General features: G+C 35.3%; 1 protein-coding gene and 1 long non-coding RNA gene across 20 annotated transcripts in view; one reads left to right on the top strand and one right to left on the bottom strand.

The window, feature by feature from the left end:
• LOC141446936 (uncharacterized) overlaps positions 1 to 26,196 on the top strand; it is a 165,195-nt gene that overhangs the window by 51,518 nt on the left and 87,481 nt on the right. Inside the window, exon 4 of the long non-coding RNA XR_012454010.1 lies at positions 171 to 389. This is a non-coding gene — a long non-coding RNA (uncharacterized lncRNA). The remainder of the gene's footprint in view (positions 1 to 170; positions 390 to 26,196) is intronic.
• The window catches only part of LOC141446931 (diuretic hormone receptor-like), a 323,691-nt gene that overhangs the window by 214,594 nt on the left and 82,901 nt on the right, over positions 1 to 26,196 (bottom strand). The window lies entirely within an intron of this gene.

The raw sequence follows: 26,196 nt of genomic DNA, 5'->3' as shown, positions 1-26,196 counted from the left end.
GATACATTTAAACAGTCAAATACAAATTAGTTGTGTTTGATACGTCTAATTTATTAGTTTTAAAAGGATACTTTCAATATTTACGCCATAAAAATGGTTCAGATGCTGCTCACACTTCTTTCTCTCAATCAATGACTACATTAAAAAGTTTTTTTTTAAATTTTTTGCAGGCCGCCATATTGATATTCGATGGAAAACACACTTTCCCTGAAAGAAAAACAATGGCATTTAAGATCATCACACTATTGGGAAGTAAAAGAACTGTTGTCAGAAGAAAAGAATAAATTCATGATAAAAAAAAGAAAGGATTTTTTGCTTGAATCCTAAAATATAGTTGAACAGTTCAACCTCCAAATCATGGAAGGGAGATAATCCCCATTATTGTGAAGGTAATATTAGGGAATTTAATCCCAAAACTCTTTTATTACTCTTTTGTCCAATACGAGGGTCGTTTGAAAAGTCCGTGCAAAAATAAAAACTACTTAATTTTTTGGGGTAAACCTTTTTTATTTTTCATCATAGTCTCCTTTTAGGCTTATACACTTCGTCCAACGCTGCTCTAGTTTGTTGATGTCTTCCGAATAATAGGATTTGTCCAAGTCTGAAAAATAGCCATTCGTTTCTGCAATCACCTCCTCGTTTGAATAAAATCTTTCTCCCGCCAGCCATTTCTTCATATTGGGGAACAAATAGTAGTCCGAGGGAGCCAAGTCTGGAGAATAGGGGGGATGTGAAACGAGTTGGAACCCTATTTCCATTAATTTTGCGACCACAACTGCTGAGGTGTGAGCTGGTGCGTTGTCGTGATGGAAAAGGACTTTTTTGTGGGCCAATCGTGGGCGTTTTTCTTGCAGCTCGGTTTTCAAACGGTCCAATAACGATGAATAATATGCACCTGTAATAGTTTTACCCTTTTCCAGATAGTCGATGAGGATTATTCCTTGCGAATCCCAAAAGACAGTCGCCATAATCTTTCCGGCCGAAGGAACGGTCTTCGCCTTTTTTGGCGCAGATTCCCCCTTGGTAATCCATTGTTTAGATTGTTCTTTGGTCTCAGGAGTGTAGTGATGTATCCATGTTTCATCCACAGTGACGAAACGACGCTTAAAGTCCTGCGGATTCTTCTGGAACAGCTGCAAACCGTCCTTGCAACACTTCACACGATTTCGTTTTTGGTCAAGCGTGAGCAATCGCGGCACCCATTTTGCGGATAGCTTTGTCATGTCCAAATGTTGATGCAAAATATTATGTACCCGTTCATTCGAGATGCCCACAGCACTAGCAATCTCACGCACCTTCACTCTTCTGTCATCCATCACCATATCATGGATTTTATCAATGATTTCTGGAGTAGGTAACTTCAACAGGGCGTCCAGAACGTTCAGCGTCACTTGTGCCCATATGGCCACTCCGAAAATTTTGAAACCACTTATAAACTGTTCTAATCGAAGGTGCAGAGTCACCATAATGTTTATCAAGCTTCTCTTTAGTCTCCTGAGGCGTTTTGCCTTTCGTAAAGTAGTGTTTAATCAACACACGAAATTCTTTTTCGTCCATTTTTTGAAAATCACTCGACTTCCTCGATTCAAACGAATGCCAAACACAAAGAAATAGACCGATCTGGCTGAAACTTGGTGTGTGTTCTTCCAAGAGATGCTACTAACTAAACATATCCTCGATACGCGCCAGTAGTGCTATCTCTCTGACTTTGCACGGACTTATCAAACGACCCTCGTACCATGTAACTCTTCTGTGTATTTTGTCAAATTTATAATCACTTCTTTACGAAATTTGATATAACGGGAAGTTGTACTTTTTAAGCACAATAAAAGACTATCTTGGAACCCTCACACTAAACTTAAAGGAACAGAACTAAATAGACTATATCGACTACTTGAAAGACTCTTAGACGATAGATCAAAACTCTCTCTGGACAACAAAAAGACTGATTTATATTTCTATTTTTAAACCTATCTTGGCATATGGAATAGAGCTGTGGGGTTCAACCAAACGCATAAATCTCCAAAGAATTAAATCTCATCAATCTAAAATACTTCGAACTATTGTACACTCTCCATTTTATGCCTCCCAACCTGGACTATACACACTGTTCCTAACATTCCTTTTGTCACACAAGTTGCTAAAACACGATACAGAAAACTCTATTTCACCCAGCAATCTCATATAAATCCTGTAGCACAAAATCTTTCTTCAAGAACTCTTCCTGATAACCCGGACAAGATGCCTTAAGAGACAGTGTAGCCTCGTGATCTCCTCTCTAGTGAAGAGAGTGGACTAACAGTCTAATGTTTTGGAGTGTTACCACTGGAGTAACTTCTCCACTCGTTTGTATCTACCATTCACTTCTATCACCGTTACTTATAGCGCCAACGTGCTGATTGTAGCACAAATAAACGCAACAAAAAGCACAATAAAAGCTATAATTTTTAAAAAACATTATATTTTCATGATTTTTGAATGACTGAATAGCAAATTTTCAAACTAATACCATGCTTCTAAAGATTTATTTGATTATTGTAAGATAGTTCGAATAATGGGTACATGTCTTTAGAACTTCTACTTAATGCAAAGGGTGCATATTCTACTTAGTACATATGGGGAAATCTTCACTTAAACAGTTACGTGACTAGCAGAAATTTCGAATGCTGTCTATTATTTAAGCTATTGTGACGACGAGTTCATTGACGTCGTTGATTTTATTTCTACCTTTTGTAAATTTCTTACATTTAAGGCGCTCTTGTTCTATCAGTTTACCTTGTCACGTTTAGTGGTTTTAGACAGATGTTCGTTTAGCATGTTCCTGGGGGCGCTTATCAAATAAGCCTTATTCAAACAAGTTCAACTGAATGATTATTAAAAACTCCATGTTTCGTTCTCATAGCATTATTATTAAAATGGTGTTCTTCGTAGTAACAATATTGCAATAATACATCTAAAGGTTGCGAATCTTCTTTTTCTTACTACGTAGTCTAGGAATATCTTAGACGAGTAACCACTTACTCATTTCTATTATACTGCAAGCCATTATATTTCCTAGTGCTTATATTTGTTGAGTGCGCCTCCCAGATATTTTGAGAATGGTTCCTTTAGTCCGCATCAAGAAGGTATAAGACTGTCGATTTCCTCAGTCACTTGGGAACAGCTAGAATTAGAAATCAATATACCTTCATTGATTGGTTTGCTTTGATACGAAAATTCATCACCATTGAGTCTGAGGATAACTTTTAGGGTTTCCGCCAGAGTTGAAGCGCATTGTTCTAATTCATATTTGAGTTTAAACTTACTTCCAAGATCCTTTGATACTGGAAAATCATTTTAAATTCTAGTCGCCATTCATTACGCAATGTTAATTCCCTGAAAGAGGTATATTATAAAGGTAAATTCATGAAGGAACATTATGAAGATAAGCATGCATGGTTTCATGGTTTAGTTTGTATTACATATGTCTGTCCCATGGTCTGGCGGAATGGAGAGTCACACCTACATCCTGTTGTGCATATTTCAAATGAAAACCAAACCTTTGTGTACAGAAATACAAACAAAAGTTTGCAACTTTGTCAGTACACAGGATTAAAACTAACAAAAAAAAGAAACAAATTACGTACTTGGACTAAATTAACGTAAACCACTTTTACTATTATTACGTCATTAAAATAATTGCCATGTGAAAACAAAAAATAAAAAATATATAAAATTTGTTTGTAAAATTTCTTTGTGTTTGACTAAGATGGTATGAACATTCTCTGAGTTGATTTTTTTGTAGGTGTGTTAACTTACTCGTCCAAAATATATCTATGTGCTTCCTTCCTGTTCTCTCACCTTGAGGCACATCCGGGTCAGGAAACTCTCATCCAGAATCTCTAGTGACGTCCTAAGCGGATAGCCGGCCATGTCCACTTCCAACACAATCCTCCATCACCATCCTAAGATATCCTGTAGAAGTCTCTTTCGATAGGAGCATTACTAGTGTATATACTTCTCTTCAATACCTGGGTATAAACCATATTCTTAAAGGAAGCCACAGAAAGAAGTTATTTACTTTCTATTTGGTGCAGTAGTCCTTAAAAGTAGGACCTGGACCTCCACAACAAGTTCTCTCCATTCGTCACGGTCTGCGGCCTTAAGGCGGCCATCTTCTCACTCCAACCAGACTAAGTCGAGGGCGCCCTCGAATTCTTCTGCCTCCTGGGTTTTCATTTAATAGTTTTCGGGGCACCCTTTCCGCAGGCATCCTCTCTACGTGTCCCATCCATCTGAATCTCCTCCTTCTTTAGTTGGGCGATGTCTGGTTCTCCAAACAATTCCTAACAGTTCTTGATTCTTTCTTATTTTCTTATCATTCTGTACATTTTTCTTTCTTCCAAATCTCGAGGATCTTTTCATTTTCTTTGCTAAGCACCCACGTATCGCTGGCGTATGTGACGATGAGTCTCTGATAATGGTACCCTGTTCTGCGAGTAAGGCTCAGAAAGAATGGCCTTAGATTTTATTTTATATAGACAGAATTTCAGACAGAACGATTTCGTTGCAGAACACATTATCTTTGATAATCCTATGATTTTATTTTTTGGAAATGTTCATACATAAATAACAACCTCCGCTTTAAGCCTAATTTTTTATGGAATAAGAGACATAGTAATTGCCTGACATTTTAGGCAAATTTGTTAAACTAACAAAGGCAATGGACAGGCTATCATAATCAGCTGGTAATGCCACTTTATTTAATCGATTTTCACATTTCTAGCGTTTACTCATTGAACACAAAAGGCCTAAACTTTTTGTGTAGGCGTTTTTTTCTTCTTTTTTAAATCACTTCATAATTAGATTAATTTTATGTAATAAAACCTAATTTTGACTTTGATTTTAATTTAATTTAATTTTAATTTTGATTCGGGATCGCCTTAATTAACTCAGTATATTTATTGTTGATGAAATAACAAATTTCTTTGCATTTCTTTCAAAAATTAATTTCATATTTTTTAATTAATTCTTTTTAAAATTAAATTCATAATTTTTGAGTTAAATGTTATTTTTGTCTTACTTTATCGATTTTTTATTAAAATTCACTTCTTATTTTATTTACGTCTTTAAATTTTATATCCTTAAGTGATAATGAAAACTCATTTTGTGTAACTAATAATTGAAATCGTTTAGACTGAAACAAAAATGTGGCTCCTACAGAACAAATACTTTTTTTACACCAAAAATTTTGCTCCAAATTAATTCATTATCGGGCAATTAAATATAGTTTCTTCTATTTTTACAATCGATTTTTTTTTTTCTGCACAATTACAAGTGTTCATGTCAAAATTAACTCGAAACTGTTTATACTTGCTAACAATAACAAGCACGCCATCTGGACGGCTAATTCTCACAACATTGTATCTCCTGTTAACGATAATTGTAGAGTCGATAATAATAGTTGTTTAACTCAAGGAATGGTTTATTTACAGGCGAGAAGATACGATTGTTTGAGCAAGTTTTTTTAAAATTTGGAATTAAAAGAAATATTGTAAAAAATATTTCTACCTTCCATCACGTTAAAATTCATTTGAAGGCACGCCCCATTTTTTGCAGTCACTATTTTTGGTTTAAGACAGTATGATTATAGATTTATAATAAATATGTACAGTATGAACCAGTAAGTATTGTCCATAGGCCTACTGTGTGTAGTACATCTAAAGTGGACTTCAAAGACGTCCACTTCACAACTTCACATTTTCCACTGTTCTTGAGTGACGTCACTTCAATTTTTTTTTTTTCTAAAATCCTTACTTTTTTCCAATAAACATTTTATTACTTAGAAAGTTTTAGTCCGAATTCGATTCTGATGACACGGTTAGAAAGACAGGTAAATTTTCTAAAAATTGACACCACTTCTTCTTTTTTTTTAAAGTGCTATTTGTAACCTTTGACTTCCTTATTTTAAGACAATCTACTTTAAAAATTGACTACTGGTCCAACTAAAAGAGTTTTAAATGAATTAAACAACTTGATAACTAACACTGTTGAGTGCTCGTGAACACATTTTCTTGCAAAACAAACGTAATTTCTCATACGAAGATAAAAGGAATCCTGGAAAATGATATACCGTTTGAAAGCCCATTAAACAAGGAAACTTTTATAAAAAGTGCCAGCACCTAGGTCCTGATAATGATCACGTAAGGGCCTAATGAGTTTTCTTCAAAAATTTCGATTACTTTTATTTTTCCAGTATTCAGGAGGAAGATTGAGGCTGTTTGGAGAATAACTTATGCTTCGAAATGGTGTCAATTTTTAGCTAATTTATCTGTCTTTCCAACCGTGTCATCAGAATCGAATTCGGACTAAAAATTTCTGAGTAATAACATTTTTATTGGAAAAAAGTGAGGATTTTAGAAAAAAAAAAATTAAAGTGACGTCACTCAAGAACAGTGGAAACTATGAAGTTGGCCAATACGTCATTGAACTCCACTTTAGATGTACTACACACAGTAGGCCTATGGACAATACTTACTGGTTCACCCTGTATATATAGATAAAGCAAAAATCCTTTGATTTTTGATAAAATTGAATAATGCACTTCGGATTACACAAAGCTGTTATTCGATAAAATTTAAAGACAAGAACAGATAAATATCTGCACATTATTTATCACTTATATTCCAAATTAATGTAATTAATAATGATATCATTTCCACGAAAAGTTTTCCATCACTGACTTATCACCTTTAAGCTTCAAGGAAATTATTTTACGTATGATATTTGTTATTAGTAGACGTAGAGGTGATGATTACGTGTTGATCGGATCGAAGTAACAAGATTGTTAATTAAGCCATTGGTCCATCCATCTCCATCACTCATGTTTGAAAGTGTGAGATGTTCTTTGTATGTACATTATACATTAAATCGCCGGGCCAGTGATTAACCATAGTCACTAGCGTTAACAACATATTCGTTTAGATTGCAGTTGACGTTGCCAAGTTTATGACAACTTCACTAATTAAACAGACTGGACAGACAATAGCTCTCTTTAAATTATTCACTATTCACACAATTCGCATAATTAATAAATGGGGATAATTGTTAATTATTGTTTGAATGAATTAATGACAGCAGTACTCGCTGATCCCTTTGTTTCTCCTCTTTTAATACGCAATATAATTTAATTAATATTTTAATATATTTTCTAATATTACTTAAAAGAAAATCTTTGTAATCAAGCGAATTTTTAATTTTTGGAGTTAGCGGTCCTTCGAGACAAAAAAAATGTTTTTTATTTTGCCAAGCTAGGGTCTAGGTCAGTGATGGCGAACCTATGACCCGCGGGTCAGACACTGACCCGCGCAAACTTTTTCACTGACCCACAATTGCTAGGCAACTAGTTTGTTTGTTTACGCGGGTTGATTTAGATTTTCTAATTGTGCGGATAATCAGCAGTATTTTTTTCAATCACGCATTGGACACAAAAGCAATTTAAATGCTATCTATAACCTTTAGTTTGATCATTACAGTTCTAAAACGCAAATGACGACAAATGCTTTGTAGTATATTTGAAATATAGCAAAAGTGTTTACAAAATATCAAATAAAATGTATAATTTTACTCATATTTTGTTTGTTAAAAAAAAATCGACACCCAAAGCAAATAACCATATTTAGATTTTTCTTCAGATAAAACACACTTTTGTAAGGTTTTGTTCAGGTTATGTTTGTAAAAAGAGACTTCCATAGCCACTTGTTTCGTCCCCATTTTACCCGTTAAGCCAACTGAATTTTTAAAGATGTTTAGTTTTGAAAATATTCAGTTTACAAATTTTTAAACCTAACTCTTGTGCAAATGGGCATTAGTGACCCAAGAGCTAGTACTAAAAAAAAAAAAAAAAAAAATGAACAAAATTTGACCCACGTTTCAGTAAGGTTCGCCATCCCTTGTCTAGGTCATCTTCTGTTCTGTCTGTTTATGAACTGAGTGAGATGTTATATAGACAATAAGCCCTGAAGATGTGCCTAGTCCCTAGGTCGAAAGCTCGGCATAACAAAAAAAAAAAAAAAATGACTGAAATTGGCAGTTATTCTATTCTTCCTTCCGGATTCACCAAAAACAATGAAAAATAAACATTTCAGCAACTTATAGGGCAGCGCACTTCCGGCGATCTGTTGCTTCGTTAAATACATTGATACTTAGAACCGTACAATATACCGGTACTAACCATTAAACAAAAACAGAATTCGAACTTTAAATCAAGAAATAAACATATCTTTTTAACAGATTTCAGTAATAATTTTGGTTCTTCTTAAAATTAAATAGCCCTTTAAAGAAACCTCCATGCACTACTGTCCCTAGGACTGCCCTAAAATAAATTTTCCTGGATAAAAAAATTTAAAAAAAAACAGTTGCAGCCCTTTTGAAAGGAAATAAAGGGCGTGTTAAAAGAGTTCATGAAAAGTGAAGCGATGTTTTTTGATCTTCGATGGAAATTAAATTTATCAGCTAGTGCTGCACGAGAAACGAGACAAATCTCCGAGACCGAGACCGAGACGAGACTTGAGCAACCGAGACCGAGACCGAGATCGAGACATGATATATATCTCGTCGAGAAATCTCGGTCTCGTCTCGGTTTTTCAAATATTAATTTTTAGCTACAAAATTATAAAATTGTGTTCTTTATTAATAAATAATCATTACGGGTATTGAATTAATTATTAAAAGATACGATATTATTATATATGTTCAATATTACTACATCTATTTGACTTCGAATTACATAAGTAAGCAAGGTAAAGTAATCGCCTATTTTTTCAGGCGGGGCTTTACGTCCAACTACCAATTAGGTGTCGCGGACGGAGGCGACTAGCAAACATACTTTACTGTAAATTTCTCATATTAACCATTAAATAAAATCCAAGGCCTAAGACCGGGAATCGAACCCAGTACCACAATACACATTAGCTTCACAGGTTTCGCACCGCTCGGCTACCGTGGCGGCCCCCTTCGAATTACATAATTTTTACATAAATTCACTAAATTTCACTATTCATATCATTCATTCATTCAATTACATAAATTTTACTATTAATAATCTAATACTTTGAACTTTGATATCATTTGAATTATATTTTAGAATTTTGGAATTAGTGAATTTGAAAAAAAGACTATCTATGCACCTAAAAAATATTGTCACAAATTTTCGTTTTTAAGATACACTTTGCCCAAGCATTGATACATAAAAGAGCTTTTACTGAGTCAGAAGTTAGAGAAGATCTTCTATTGGTCATTATCAACGCAGCTTGCGAAAATAATCTTTAAGATGGCCCTGAAGTTGCACAGATACTAAAAATATCTTTTGCCATTCTAGACAAATTTTTGAAGGAATTCTCAAGTGTTTTCCACCATTCTAAAATGTCAATGTCTACTGGTGCTTGGTCTAATTTGGTGTAATTAATTATTTCTGTCTTCAATGCTTCGGTGATATTTGCTGATTTTTGAGCAAATGGTGCAAAAATATTGATGCAGTCGTCGTCGTCGTCAAAAGGTGAATCATCAGATTCTTTATCTTCACCAACAGCCATAACTAATGGAGCGGGAAGTTTGTTGGGAGGTGTATTTTTTATTTCACGAATCGACTTGTTATAGGAGGCAGATATGTTATTTGGGTCTTTCATTTGGCGCGTTTTTAACATCTAATTGAAATTATATAAAGATATATAACAGTAATAGTAATATATGATGCATTGAAGTGTAAGTAGTTGTCTTCTTTTACACACATTTTCATTACCAATATATAAATTAAAATAATTATTAGAAAATAATAACATTTTTTGAAAAGATTATTAATAGCAAACCGCTTTTAATACTTAAACAAAAATTCAAAAAACCGAGACCGAGATATCTCGACGAGACCGAGACTTGAGCGACCGAGATCGAGACTGCATAAAGTCTCGCCTCGTCTCGGTCTCGTGCAGCACTATTATCAGCTAAGGAAATAAATACGAGTAATTTCCCGTTTCTACCAATTGATTACAAATTTAATATTACCTATCAAGCGCAGATTTTCAATGATTATTTTCATTTTTTTAAAAAATTAATTAATTAATAAAAACATTAAAGGCTTGGACACACAGAAAGTGGTCTGTCGCGACGGGAGGTCAGGCGGTCTAATTGTATTACACAATGTTGTATCATCATCTCTGTCAAACAGAACGCGGGCTAGTCTTTGTCGCGACGACAAGCGATCTGGTCGTACAAAATTACAGACCACCTTACCACAGTAAGTACGAAATAAAGATTCCATTGTTAAGAAACTTTATTACTCATTTTTTATTTCATTTTCGCGACATACGAAAATACTAGAAGAACCTATCTTCATGTGACTCCAGTTCGATACCATAAGCGGTGGTATTCCTCTAATTGTTCTCTCTTCTTATTGATTTCATTCACCCAACTTCGTCTTTTCTTCAACAACAACAACAGCAACAACATCAATAAAAGTATTAACAACAATCACATAATTACCAATAAATAAAACAAAATAAAATCACCCACTCGCACACACCCAACACAAACTCGAAAAACACGCACCAAACCAAACCTCCAACAACACGCTCCAGCCAACCAACCAGATCTACGACTTCATCTACCAACCACCGAGGTCATCCGCCTTTCAAAGGCCGCCTGTACGAATTCGCGGAAAGCCACATACGCAGACGCGTTCTCCAGTAAAAGTAACGGAAGAACGGGTATCCCATTCTCCGTCACAATAATACAGCGCAAATCATTAAAAAGATCGCATTGCATAATAATGTGCTCCGCTGTCTCTGGGTCTCCACAAGCGCAATATGGGTCCGTTGCTAAGCCCATTTCGAACATTTTGGCGCGCAACATACCGTGTCCCATGACCAATCTTGCAACTGCATATGACATCTCAGTGGAAACCAGCCGCCTAGCTCCGGCAGCGTCGGGGACGAAACTAGAGCTCATACTCAATATATTAAAACAAAGAACGAGAAAACGCACTACTACTTCTCAAATAAAAGAAAGCTACCAAACTGGACCGCTCTAACCAAAAGAATCGCGACCTGTGTGACGTCCCCATATCGCAGATCGCCGCGACAGACCGCTTTCTGTGTGTCCAAACCTTTAATAATCAATTTGACGATAAATAAAATTTTCCTTTTAATATATTATCAGTACTTTTGCGGGAATGAATATTTATTTAAGACCCAATATTGATGATAATTTTTTAACAAAATGAATAATGGTTTTCAGGGTTTTACAGAATTTAATTATAAATTCGTTATATTTGAATAAATAATTCTCTGTTATGGGAGTTAATTTTTTATTCTTTAATAAAATCAGAATTTTTTTAAATAAATGACAAACTATTGGAATATTTATTAAATAATTAGACTACAAATGAAATAGAATTAGGAATTATTTAGGAGAGGAGAGCTCACGTCAAGAATTTCCACCTCTGCATCTAATATTCCAGCATTCTAAAATTGGGCAAGATTTGATTACATTCCTTAAATCTTCTCAGATTTTTCGTAAAAAAGTGAATTAAATTCAGAACAAATAATTGTTTACTTATTCTCGTTACAAAATACTATACCCGTTCAGAAATAGGAATTACGCTACTTTGATCAAGAATTGGCCCAGTCAATGAATACTATTTATTCATCTGTAAATGCGATACGCACTGAAGTGAATAAAATTTCCACTTTATACGCACATGTTTTGTGTAACAACTGTTTTTGATATCGGCAATTGTTTTTTGCAAAAAGATAAACCCTAAAATTGTAAAATTTGTAGGCAGGATACCATGGCAATAAATACACAGGCATTGAGATCTTTGCAGATTAGGGAATAATATTTATAACCCTTAAACAAATTAAATGTAGGTACTTACCTTACCTTAAGCATGGTAATTTTAACTGTTTAAGCTACTTAGCATGCATCCTGTATGAACATAGTTTGATGCTATTATCAGGAGATAGGAAGTTTAGTTAATTATTCAGCTGGTAAATTAAACTAGATCAATAAAATTGAAGAGTGTGGATTCTTTAATACGAGGGTCGTTTGAAAAGTCCGTGCAAAGTCAGAGAGATAGCACTACTGGCGCGTATCGAGGTTATGTTTAGTTAGTAGCATCTCTTGGAAGAACACACACCAAGTTTCAGCCAGATCGGTCTATTTCTTTGTGTTTGGCATTCGTTTGAATCGAGGAAGTCGAGTGATTTTCTCACGCTTGACCAAAAACGAAATCGTGTGAAGTGTTGCAAGGACGGTTTGCAGCTGTTCCAGAAGAATCCGCATGACTTTAAGCGTCGTTTCGTCACTGTGGATGAAACATGGATACATCACTACACTCCTGAGACCAAAGAACAATCCTAAACAATGGGTTACCAAGGGGGAATCTGCGCCATAAAAGGCGAAGACCGTTCCTTCGGCCGGAAAGATTATGGCGACTGTCTTTTGGGATTCGCAAGGAATAATCCTCATAGACTATCTGGAATAGGGTAAAACTATTACAGGTGCATATTATTCATCGTTATTGGACCGTTTGAAAACTGAGCTGCAAGAAAAACGCCCACGATTGGCCCACAAAAAAGTCCTTTTCCATCACGACAACGCACCAGCTCACACCTCAGCAGTTGTGGTCGCAAAATTAATGGAAATAGGGTTCCAACTCGTTTCACATCCCCCCCCCTATTCTCCAGACTTGGCTCCCTCGGACTACTATTTGTTCCCCAATATGAAGAAATGGCTGGCGGGAAAAAGATTTTATTCAAACGAGGAGGTGATTGCAGAAACGAATGGCTATTTTTCAGACTTGGACAAATCCTATTATTCGGAAGGGATCAACAAACTAGAGCAGCGTTGGACGAAGTGTATAAGCGTAAAAGGAGACTATGTTGAAAAATAAAAAAGGTTTACCCCAAAAAATTAAGTAGTTTTTATTTTTGCACGGACTTTTCAAACGACCCTCGTATTATGGAATTAAAGTTTTCGATTTTTAATTATTCTTTTTTGTAATTCATGATAAAAAGAAGTGTTGCAATGTTTTCAAGTTTTCGTAAATTGCATTTTCACGAATGAATGTTCGATCGAATGCTCGTAGTCAATGATGAAACTATTGGTAATTCTTAATCCGTTTTGATGTTCGTTCTTGCTTTCAATTCAATTTTCTTGAATATATCCTCTACTTATCTCCCAATCTAGACTGTGTACTTGTCTCTCACTATTTCTTACTGTTTTTTAAAAACTTTGCCTTGAACTGCTACATTATTATCACAAGAAGCTGCATCAGTTAAAAAAGATATAATTAGAACATTTTTGTTTTTATTATTTTTAGCAATAACTTGACGGTAGACTGTAACGAGGAGGGAATTACTACTTTGGGTGGTTTTGTTTAGATTGTAGATTTTATTGATTACAGATCCTACTGATGGTATCTAGACTAAATTTTTAAAGTTACTTTAAGGATACCCAGTCTTGAGATCAGCTGATAAAATTAAGACAAACTTTTTTTTTTGCCTTGTTTTTTTGGCATTGGCTTTCGCCATACAGCCAGCATCGCCTAGGTGCTTATCACTCTCCATTCTTACTTATAAATACATTCGCTACACTCATTCATCCCTCTACTATATACAACTATTTACATAAACCTTACAACTAATGGATGGATCAGTACTCTATATTCCTGCCATCCTTACAGCTTAACCGAAATTAAAATCACGTAATCCTTCTCTAATCATTTTCTTCCATTCATTCTAATTCGGCTATAGCTTTTAAATACATTCATATTTCATTGCTAGCTATGCTATAGACTTAAGCACACATATATGTTGGTGGAGAATATTGTGTCTTCGTAGCGAAATGGTGCATCTAAATACCTGTATAAGTCGTCAAACATACAAATAACGATTTAATTAAACTCAAAATTCAATTCTGTACCAATACTTCCTCACCAAAGAACTTCTAGGAAAATTTGAAAATCAATTTGATCTCTCCTGGATAGAAACAAAATTACTAGCATAGGCACAATAAATTGAACAATTTATTGAAACATTTTCAGAAGTTTTGGATGAAATGAAAATTTATTGGGTGTGTGTGTGTGTGTGTTTGTATGACGGAGAGAGAGAAAGTGAGAGGAGCGGCTCTCTCTCCAGGTGCTAATTTGATATTAATACATTCAGTAACAGTATCTGCACAACACCTTCCATAATTTCTATCCTCGGGCAAACTGTCCACGGCCAGCATGATCTTCCACTTCCCGTTCTCTCCTAGCTGAAGTCATCACTTATAGCAACTACCAGCACAGCATCACTCACTTGGTACCACCAGCCATTTCTCCGACACCAAAATATTACAGTTTTTCCTCTACAACTTAAATTTCACCATTTTCCCTTTACATTTTTAATTAATTAATTTTCATTTTGTTTTAAGTTCGACCTTATGAAATGAAAACTTTTTTTTTTTTTTTTTTAATAAACAGCAAAACCAATTATTCAATTGAAAATGAAGACAATAAAATAAATAAAACTTACTTAACTGAGAACAGCTCTCTCTTTAAACACAATTAATTTTTTTTTTTTTTTTTTTTTTTTTTTTTATGGATACTATTGTACGACATTAACTAATAATTAATTTAGGCGATCATTCTGGTGGTAGCCATGCCTCTGCATATACTTGGCACATTCTTCTCCACTCAGATCTTTCGAGGGCCACTCTTTTCCAAGTAACACCACCGCAGCATTTCATCATCTCCTGGTCCCAACTGATTTTTGGTCTCCCACGTTTTCTTTTCTGTTCTCTGGGGTACCACTCCAAAATCTTCCTAGTCCATCTACCATCCTCCGACCGTACAATATGACCAGCCCAGTGCCATTTCCTCTCCGATATCACCCTCACTATATCCACCATCCCAGTCTGATTTCTTTTCCTCTCTTTTCTAGTAATTTTTAGCATACTTCTCTCCATGCTTCTGACAGTTCTTCTCAGTTTGTTCATGTCTTTTCTTGACAGGCTCCAAGTTTCACTAGCCTATACCAAAGTAGGCCTCACCACACTGTTCCATAGTTTCTTTTTAGTTTCTATATTTACATTTGACCTGAACAGTTTTCTAAATTTATTATATATTCCCCAGCTGGTTCCCACTCTTCTTTCTATTTCTTTTTCATACTTATCCTCTTTATCTATTAGCTGTCCTAAGTAAATAAACTCCTCCACTTCATCAATTGTTTCTTCATTTATTCTTATTGACATAACATCGCTATTGTTTATCCTCATTAATTTCGATTTTTTCGGGTTTATTTTCAAGCCTAATTCTTTTGAATTCCTGACCAAGTCATTCAACATATTTGATAATTCATTTTTAGTTTTTCCTATTAGAACCAGGTCATCTGCGAATTTCTTCGTATTTAACCATTCGCCATTAACGTTTATACCATATTTCTCCCAATGGCAGTTTTTAAATATTTCTTCCAGAACAGTTCCAAATATTTTCGCAGAGGGAACATCTCCCTGTCTTTAGGCCTCTTCTAATGCTTAACGAATCTCTTCTTGTTTCCCAGGTTTATCTGCATCTCAGCTTTCCTATAAACGTACTCAAATATGTTGATGTATTCTTCTGGAATCCCATTTTTTCTTAAGGTTTTCATTATTACTCCAGTATAAACGCTGTCGAAAGCTTTTTCGAAATCAACAAATAGTAAAAGAAGCGTACTCCGAATTACTAAAATTGCATCACAAGTGGAGAAATTGCGTTTAAATCCTACTTGGTCCACAGGAGAATCCATATTCAGTTGGACCTCTATCCTTCTCGTTATAATAGCCATAAATATTTTATAGATCACTGACAGGAGGTTAATAGGCCTATAGTTTTTAATATCATTTTTATCACCCTTCTTGAACAATATTATAAGTTTTGACTTAAGCCAAGAAAGGGGGACTCTTTGTTGTTGCAAACAGACATTAAATAGATGGCATAACTCTTTTTTCAATTTCTCGCCACCCATTTTTACTTGTTCATTAACTATACCATCTAAGCCACCTGCCTTTCCACTTTTCAGTTTATTTATAGCGAATTCAATTTCCTGCGGGAGTATCTGCGGCAGTTCGTGAGTATCATAGCTACCATTGTATCCTACTTCTTCTGGAGCACTATATAAACAACTATAGAAATCATGAATAATATCGAGTATCTTGTCTTGATCCGTTTGAACAAAACCATTCTTGTCTTTCATCGATGTGATAATTTTTTGTCCCATTTTCTGGGATTTCATACATTTCTTTAGGCTGGTTCCCTTTTGAATAACTTCTTCCATTTCTCCTAAGTACTTTTTTGAGGACCATTCACTCATCATTTTTCTAATAGTCTTAGATACTTCAATAAATTCCACTTTTTCTCTTCCTTGTGTCTTCAACCTTCTTCTTTTTTGCATCAATTTTTTAATTTCTTTTGGAAATTTGGAGATTCTACTCTTATTCGGAGTATTCTTAAGTATATCTTGAGTACAGTCTGAAATGGCCTTTACTATTCTGCTTTCTAGAATATCAACGTCTGCTGTAACTTCATTTTCCCTGTTCAGGTATGAAGATAGTTTGTTTTCATAATCATCTACTTCAAGTTGGTTTTTATTAATTTCTCTCTTCTTATTCTGTTTGAAATATTTCCTTCTAGATTTCAATTTAATCATTGTTCTAATTACTTTATGGTCGCTGCCAATATTAATATTATCTTCGGTATCAACATCCATTATTATTTCTTTATTATTTGATACCACATAGTCTATCTCATTAAAGGTTTTCCCATCTGGGCTGATCCAAGTCCATTTTCTCTGTAAGTCTTTCTTGAAGAAGGTGTTCATGAGCATCATATTATTTGCCTCTACAAACTCTATCATCTGATCACCTCTTTCGTTTCTTTCTCCCAATCCAAAGTTTCCTACTGCAGTATCTCCGTTTGATTTTCCGACTTTTGCATTCCAGTCCCCCATTACAATAGTGAATCTACATAAGTCTTCGTTAATAGCAGTCTGAACTTGATTATAGAGTTCCTCTATTTCTTCTTCTGAAGCCTCACTTTTAGGAGCACACACCTGTATAATTTTTACTCTCCCATTTCCTTTTTTTACCTGGTTTCCATATTAATTTTGATACCCGATGAGAGTAGTCTTTGAACGAGGTTATTTGACTTGAAATATGTGGATTCACCAAGAACCCAGTTCCTCCCATACTTCCTTCTCCGTTGTAGTAAAATTTCATTCCGATTTCCAACATGATACACTCCTTTCCGCTTCTTCTAACCTCGGCCAAACCTATTAAATGCCATTTTACATTTTCCATCTCTTCTAAAAGTTCCCGAAGTTTATTATTATCTTTTAAAGTTCTGCAGTTGTGCGTATATATACAGTCTCCTCTTCATTATTATTTTTCGTACTCTTAGTAATATCTTTCTGTAATTGCTATAATTCATTAGTTTCATTTTTCCTTCCCAATTGATTTTGATTTCTTTTGATTTTTGGTGTGCTAGAGACGTCAGTCAGAATTCTTTTCCTTTTCGTTTTCAATTCTTTATCATAAACATTTATTTCAGACTCTTCCTCGCTTGCAATCTCAGAGAAAGGCATGTACTTTCCGTCTATTAACAGTCCATGTTTCTTTATAATACTTGAATGCCCAGATTCTCTCAACTTAATATGGGTTTTAATCATACTTCTTCTCTGTAATAATTCTTCTTTACTATAGTCTTCAGTAATAAAGATATTAGATCCTTTCAATTTTTTTGAGTTTTGTAGAAGTTTTCTTTTGTCAATATTAGAAACACAAGACACCAATACTGGACGTATTTTGTCCTTATCTCTTCCAAACCTTCTCACATAGTTCACTCTAGACTTGTCAATCTCCACGAGTAACTTATTATTACATACATCTAAAACAACATTTTCTACTTTCTCAAAATTTTCGTTTTTATCCTCTTTTATTCCAAAAAATATTAGATTATTCTTTCTTTTGATACTTTCTATTTCCTTTATTAGTTTTATTATTATTTCTCTTAATTCTCCGTTTTCCTGTTTCAGTTGTTCAAATTGTTTATTATTTTCCCTTATGATTTCAGCAATATTTAAGTTAGCTATTTCTGTACGAATAGCTTCTACGAGGGTCGTTTGAAAAGTCCGTGCAAAGTCAGAGAGATAGCACTACTGGCGCGTATCGAGGTTATGTTTAGTTAGTAGCATCTCTTGGAAGAACACACACCAAGTTTCAGCCAGATCGGTCTATTTCTTTGTGTTTGGCATTCGTTTGAATCGAGGAAGTCGAGTGATTTTCAAAAAATGGACGAAAAAGAATTTCGTTTGTTGATTAAACACTACTTTATGAAAGGCAAAACGCCTCAGGAGACTAAAAAGAAGCTTGATAAACATTATGGTGACTCTGCTCCTTCGTTTAGAACAGTTTATAAGTGGTTTCAAAATTTTCGGAGTGGCCATATGGGCACAAGTGACGCTGAACGTTCTGGACGCCCTGTTGAGGTTACTACTCCAGAAATCATTGATAAAATCCATGATATGGTGATGGATGACAGAAGAGTGAAGGTGCGTGAGATTGCTAGTGCTGTGGGCATATCGAATGAACGGGTACATAATATTTTGCATCAACATTTGGACATGACAAAGCTATCCGCAAGATGGGTGCCGCGATTGCTCACGCTTGACCAAAAACGAAATCGTGTGAAGTGTTGCAAGGACGGTTTGCAGCTGTTCCAGAAGAATCCGCAGGACTTTAAGCGTCGTTTCGTCACTGTGGATGAAACATGGATACATCACTACACTCCTGAGACCAAAGAACAATCTAAACAATGGGTTACCAAGGGGGAATCTGCGCCAAAAAAGGCGAAGACCGTTCCTTCGGCCGGAAAGATTATGGCGACTGTCTTTTGGGATTCGCAAGGAATAATCCTCATCGAATATCTGGAAAAGAGTAAAACTGTTACAAGTGCATATTATTCATGGTTATTGGACCGTTTGAAAACCGAGCTGCAAGAAAAACGCCCACGATTGGCCCACAAAAAAGTCCTTTTCCATCACGACAACGCACCAGCTCACACCTCAGCAGTTGTGGTCGCAAAATTAATGGAAATAGGGTTCCAACTCGTTTCACATCCCCCCTATTCTCCAGACTTGGCTCCTTCGGACTACTATTTGTTCCCCAATATGAAGAAATGGCTGGCGGGAAAAAGATTTTATTCAAACGAGGAGGTGATTGCAGAAACGAATGGCTATTTTTCAGACTTGGACAAATCCTATTATTCGGAAGGGATCAACAAACTAGAGCAGCGTTGGACGAAGTGTATAAGCCTAAAAGGAGACTATGTTGAAAAATAAAAAAGGTTTACCCCAAAAAATTAAGTAGTTTTTATTTTTGCACGCACTTTTCAAACGACCCTCGTATAATATTTTCTTTAATTTCTTTTTTCATATTTTCAAACAAATTTGTGAGTTCAACACTAATAAAATCCATTATAATAATATGTTCGTAAATGTTGGGTGTTTACTTTAATTTAATGTATAAGAACACAAAAAAGAAAAATACTTTAATTTTGTGTGTTAATTTTTTAGAATAATAATTTAAGAATGGAATTAAAATTTGGGAAATACGATTAAGTAGGAAAAATAAATAAATAAATTATAAAAAAAAAAAAAAAATTTGTAAGATCTGTGTTAAAGTCAAACAACTTCACCACCCATGGTGGCCACAGCTCCGGCTGACTTAAAGATTATGCATTCAAATGTATAATGTTTAATAAATGGCAACTTTAACTTTAACATTATTACAATATAAAATTTAAAAAAGTCCGTAAATTTTGGTAAAATATTTACTAAGAAAAAAATGTATTTAGAAAATTAACATTTTCGCTCAACTGGTCTTCTTGAAATCTGAAATTTCTCTTGTACATTGAATTCATAACAGTTATACACAGGTAGTGAAGTTGTACATTTACTTGTATTCAGGAAATCCTTCCCATTGAACCGATTTCATCCAAGTCCAAATTTAAAGCGTCACATTTAACCCTTTCCAAGAAGTTGCGTAACCAAGATCTGAACTAACACTAAAGTGGAATACCAACTTCTTTGGCTCAGGAGTGTTCCTATTTTTCCGGTAAAAAGTTTCGTATAAATCTTAAAACCAATTAGATCCAGTCCTGTCACTAACATCCGGATTTAATGCGTTCCAGTCGTTAAAATGCAATCTTAGATATCTTGTAAAACAAAGAATTAGAAACAACTGGTGCCTAAAATCCTAGTTCTTGTAAAGAGAGGATGTTGTTACTGGATTGCCTAGGTTGTAGGGGACTTAGTGAATAGATGGCTCCATTTGTTGACATCTAATCTAATCTGAAATCAAGTCTATTGATGGTATCCCATACGAAATATATATAATAGTATATACACGTCAAACCAAATCTCTATTACAGTGCGTTCGACGTGTACGAGGGTCGTTTGAAAAGTCCGTGCAAAAATAAAAACTACTCAATTTTTTGGGGTAAACCTTTTTTATTTTTCAACATAGTCTCCTTTTAGGCTTATACACTTCGTCCAACGCTGCTCTAGTTTGTTGATCCCTTCCGAATAATAGGATTTGTCCAAGTCTGAAAAATAGCCATTCGTTTCTGTAATCACCTCCTCGTTTGAATAAAATCTTTTTCCCGCCAGCCATTTCTTCATATTGGGGAACAAATAGTAGTCCGAGGGAGCCAAGTCTGGAGAATAGGGGGGATGTGAAACGAGTTGGAACCCTATTTCCATTAATTTTGCGACCACAACTGCTGAGGTGTGAGCTGGTGCGTTGTCGTGATGGAAAAGGACTTTTTTGTGGGCCAATCGTGGGCGTTTTTCTTGCAGCTCGGTTTTCAAACGGTCCAATAACCATGAATAATATGCACTTGTAACAGTTTTACTCTTTTCCAGATATTCGATGAGGATTATTCCTTGCGAATCCCAAAAGACAGTCACCATAATCTTTCCGGCCGAAGGAACGGTCTTGGCCTTTTTTGGCGCAGATTCCCCCTTGGTAACCCATTGTTTAGATTGTTCTTTGGTCTCAGGAGTGTAGTGATGTATCCATGTTTCATCCACAGTGACGAAACGACGCTTAAAGTCCTGCGGATTCTTCTGGAACAGCTGCAAACCGTCCTTGCAACACTTCACACGATTTCGTTTTTGGTCAAGCGTGAGCGATCGCGGCACCCATCTTGCGGATAGCTTTGTCATGTCCAAATGTTGATGCAAAATATTATGTACCCGTTCATTCGAGATGCCCACAGCACTAGAAATCTCACGCACCTTCACTCTTCTGTCATCCATCACCATATCATGGATTTTATCAATGATTTCTGGAGTAGTAACCTCAACAGGGCGTCCAGAACGTTCAGCGTCACTTGTGCCCATATGGCCACTCCGAAAATTTTGAAACCACTTATAAACTGTTCTAATCGAAGGTGCAGAGTCACCATAATGTTTATCAAGCTTCTCTTTAGTCTCCTGAGGCGTTTTGCCTTTCATAAAGTAGTGTTTAATCAACACACTAAATTCTTTTTCGTCCATTTTTTGAAAATCACTAGACTTCCTCGATTCAAACGAATGCCAAACACAAAGAAATAGACCGATCTGGCTGAAACTTGGTGTGTGTTCTTCCAAGAGATGCTACTAACTAAACATAACCTCGATACCCGCCAGTAGTGCTATCTCTCTGACTTTGCACGGACTTTTCAAACGACCCTCGTATACTCCTTGAAAATTGTCATTAACTATAAAAACGCGAAATTTTAATAAAATACAATAAGAACATTATTTGGTGGGATGTTTCCTTTATCTTACCCAATAGAACTGCCAAGTATTTTATACGGAGGGGGGATGGAGGTAGCCAGCCAAATGATAAGTGGTTGGTACATGTTTGGTCTGCGCATCATTAGAGATTGGGGAATTAGGCACACAAATAGAAGCTCTCAACCCTTGTGCAATGCCGTTTTTACCTTAGAGGTTCAGACCTCAGTACGAGCATGATTTCATTCAGCCCAGAATTCAAAGCTATTCTCTTCCTTGTAAAAACTCTTGCGTCCTCCTCAGTTAACTAGAGCAATGCATACGTGAAGCGGCGCAAGATTTTGAAATAGCACAGAATGCTCTGGTAATCTCAAGCTCCAGAAATTGCAGAAAAAGTGCTTGCAGTGACTATTATGACGTTGTTAACTTTTTTGGTTGTTTTGCCCTGCGTTCGACGTGTATACACGTCATTGTCTGATTTTAATTCCGCACACTGTGGGTTTTTTTTTTTTAAACTAAATTCTACGCTTAACTGGTTAATTTTAAACTAGTTTTTACAAACATTTTTTCCTAGAAATCAATTTTTCAGCAACAGGGGGAATTCAAAACGGATATATTTCCGGTATTTTTTTTTAAATTTGACACAACATTAAATGAAAGCGATTTAGGAAAAAAAAAGACTGTCCAAATTTGCATTTACGAAGTTGTACTTGTAAATTTACCACTTGTTAAAACCATTTTATTTTTTAATGCTTACTAGAAGTTCACTTCCTTCCAAGAACTTTTTCCTTTTATTTTTTTATCGTCCCTCCTACAGTCAGCCTGACTTTAAAGGATCGTTAGAAGGAAACACTTCTTCAACTTAAAACCCGTAATTACTCAAAGTAAGAGTGGTAACCTTAATTACATGATTGTTACAAAGAGTAATTAAAAAAGGGGGAAAAAATTAAGGAACAGGCTGAAAAAGAAAAAAAAAATCACTTAACAAAGAGGAGAAGGAGTTAAAGACTTCGGATGAAGTAATAGGCTAAGAGGGAAATCGCTGGTTAATCCAGTCGTTCAATTCCACGATGTAATGGAGTATAAAATATTCAACGATGAACCTAACACGAATATCGATGTTAGTACTCGATAATTACCTTCATCAATTCACTTTAAACTGTATTGATTCTTCGTATTTTTTTGAGTATAAGATGATTATCCAAAATTTTGAGTTAGAAAAATAAGTACAAAATGAGTTTTAGATTGAGTGATAAGGTTTTTTTGAGATTTCCGTTATTGTCTAGTCAGTCGTCAAAAAAAGTCTTATTTTGTCTTGTACTTAATGAAGTTAAAATTCACACTTTGGTTTTGAATTTTCTCTCAGAAGAAAATATTGATTTTCAATGAGGTCCTAGGTGGTGACGTCTTGCTTCCTTTGATAGTAACATTTCAATGTAATAATGAACATGTATAAAGTTATCTGTCTTTTAGTTTTCAAAAGCTTAAGTTTCAATATTTAATTGTGCTTGATATGGTTGGTATCCACTTACCAAAAGTACCCTGGTACTTTCAAGTACTCTCAAACATTATTGGTATCTCCCTTTGAAACAAAGACTTTCATTTAATGTTACAGGACATACTCTGTGGGTGGTATACTGATTAATTAAAACTGTCCGGTGGTATAAGGGTTGATCGTCAAAAAACTGCACGAAAAAGCGTAACGTTGAAAAACACCCAACTTTGACAATTTTTTTCTCTTTTTCTATAAAAGAGAAAATTCTCAAATTTCCTTTGAAAATTTAGGGCACATTCCCGTTTACTAGAGTAATTTTTTTTTTGAGACTAAGTACAATTAATTTTTCTTGTTGTTCTTGTTCTGGCCTTTTTTGTCAACAACGTAGCGCACCTAAACGCTTTAAACTGATTTTCATGAATATGTTGTCATTCGATTCGAAAATTTCATGTAGTGATTTGAAAAATATAATCGAAAAAACTTGGATTTCACCGTACATATCTTTCGTTTTAAATTCTATTTCCAATTTCCAGTTTTTAATTGGAAATTAATGGGCATTTCCTCTATTAATCTGAGTTTACGATCTCTAACTTCCCCCAAAAAAGTTTTCTTTGAATGTATTGTCCAGGGTGTTCATTTTAAGACGGCTCAAATGCATTTCATGCTTAAACGGTTGATCTAAGCAAAATATGGTAGAGGAAAAATTTGTTGCCCGTCACCTCTAGTTTCAGAATATGTGACTTGATTTTAGATTCCTGCCCGCATACACGGTATGTACTCTTTTCTGTGCCTTCAAACATGCCTCCTCAGATACAGAGAGCAGTTGATAACCTCCTGGCTAACCTGGCTTGCGAGCCAGAGGAGGTACCTTTGAAGGCACAGTACATGCTTCACAAGTTGAGTAAAGTGCATTATTTGATAAATTAAAGAATCCTTTACATGAAAGATATTGATCACTTAAATATGTGGCAGGAGGTTTCCAATTTTTTTGGTAATTAAACGCAACTCTCCCAAAATTACCAAATAATTATTAAACCTTCTTGTTTGTAACAGATTTAAAATTAATTTTTAGCCATTTTGTGTATGCTTGAGAACATCTAAAGCTCTTAACATTTGATTTTTCTTAGAAAAATCACTCGGAAAACGACTTATTTCCCGATATTAAGAAAAATACTAGCTTTACTGCCTCGGCAATATTTTTAGTAGAAAGGGGATGAAAAAATACATAAAAATGACCTATCGCGTGCTCTTCTTTCTCTTTGATAACAAGTTAAAAAATTGAAATATGATTAATAAATACCAGATTTTGAAATAGCCTAGCACCTTTAATTTTGAAGATATCGAATTGCAATTTCCGGTTTCTTTCATAACTTTTTATACTCTTTAAAAGTGTGAATATGAAAATGGGGGTCAACTGCGAACTTTTGGTCGCGTGTCAGCCACGTATGCGGGCAGGAATCTAAAATGAAATCACGTATTCTGAAACTAGAGGTGACGGGCAACAAATTTTTCCTCTACCATTTTTTTGCTCAGATTAACCGTTTTAGCATGAAATGCATTTGAGCCGTCTTAAAATGAACACCCTGTAAAAGAAAGGCGATATCTCTTCTTAAATATTTGAAATGGATGGAAATTAAACATATAATAAATCTATTTTCCAAGATAAAAAATAAACTGGGAAAATATGAAAAATATTTATTTATGAAATGTAACCTTTTTCAGGTATTTCCTGATATGCACGTTAAAAGGGGGAAAAAAATCTACGTAGATTAGTATCCTCTCGTTTTATTTGGTTCCAATTGGAAGAGAGAGAGGAAGTAAGAGAAAAAGAGAGCTCTCTATTAGTAAGAGAGAGAGAGAGAGAGAGAGAGAGAGAGAGAGAGAGAGAAAGAGACAGGCTTTAAGTGGGTGTTGATAGGGTTCTGTAATAGGATTTACGATGGGGGTGTGGCAGTTGGAGGAGCAGTCGGCTGGAGCCGAGTACTTACTGGATGGATGGCTTTGAAACGTTTTCAATCATCCTCTTATTAGAGTTTTCTGCGAGGTCACCATCTGATGGTCTCTCTCTGAAATCACTCTCTCTCTAAAAAAAGAAGTACTTCATTCACACCTGCCCTTATCATTAAGAGTTTACTTGCAAAACAAAAAGGAAGTTTATAACTCCATTTTTCCCACTTCAATAAGAAATTCTCCAAAATGATAATGATTCCTAAACCTGGAAAGCCAGTAAAAACAGTTCTTCATCTTGTAAGACTTCTTCCACTCTTCAGGAAACTCCACAAGAAATGGCTACTAAAATGAATTTATCCTCAACTTAAAAATCACTAGAAACACTTCTGTTCCATCAATTTGATTTTCGCGCTCATCATTTTATAGTTTAGCGATAGATAGATAGATTAAACTAGGGGCAGCCTGCTAGTCACTTCTACCCCTTTGGATCTATTGTGGCTCCCCCTTCAGACCCGACCTTCTAATCAGACTCTTAATGCTGGAGAGCGACTCCTGGGTAAAGCTGCACAGGCCTTGGTTTTGTTCCTCCACGAGAAGTAACATCCTTAGCCAGACAAGCCCCTCACACTGACACAACACGTGTAGTGCCGTTTCCTCCTCCTCTTCCTGACAGAACCTACAAAGGCTATCATCTTCCAGGCCCATGCGATGCATGTGTTTTCTGAGCCTGCAGTGGCCATTTAATAGGCCTACAATACAACCTAATAACCATACGGCCTTGATGGGATTAAATCTACAGTCAGCCACAAAAAAGAATACATTCTTCTCTTCCCTGAAACGTCCCAAGAAGATCAAACATGCAATAGAATAGATTCTTGTAGGGCGTGTCTTAAAGGCCAACGCCACTGCGACTCCTTTGGATCT

This window comes from Rhodnius prolixus, unplaced genomic scaffold (genome assembly GCF_049639745.1).
Source record: "Rhodnius prolixus isolate KJV_2025 unplaced genomic scaffold, Rpr scaffold_7, whole genome shotgun sequence".
In the NCBI taxonomy this organism is placed as follows: Eukaryota; Metazoa; Arthropoda; class Insecta; order Hemiptera; family Reduviidae; genus Rhodnius; species Rhodnius prolixus.
This window is presented reverse-complemented; position numbering and strand designations above follow the sequence as displayed.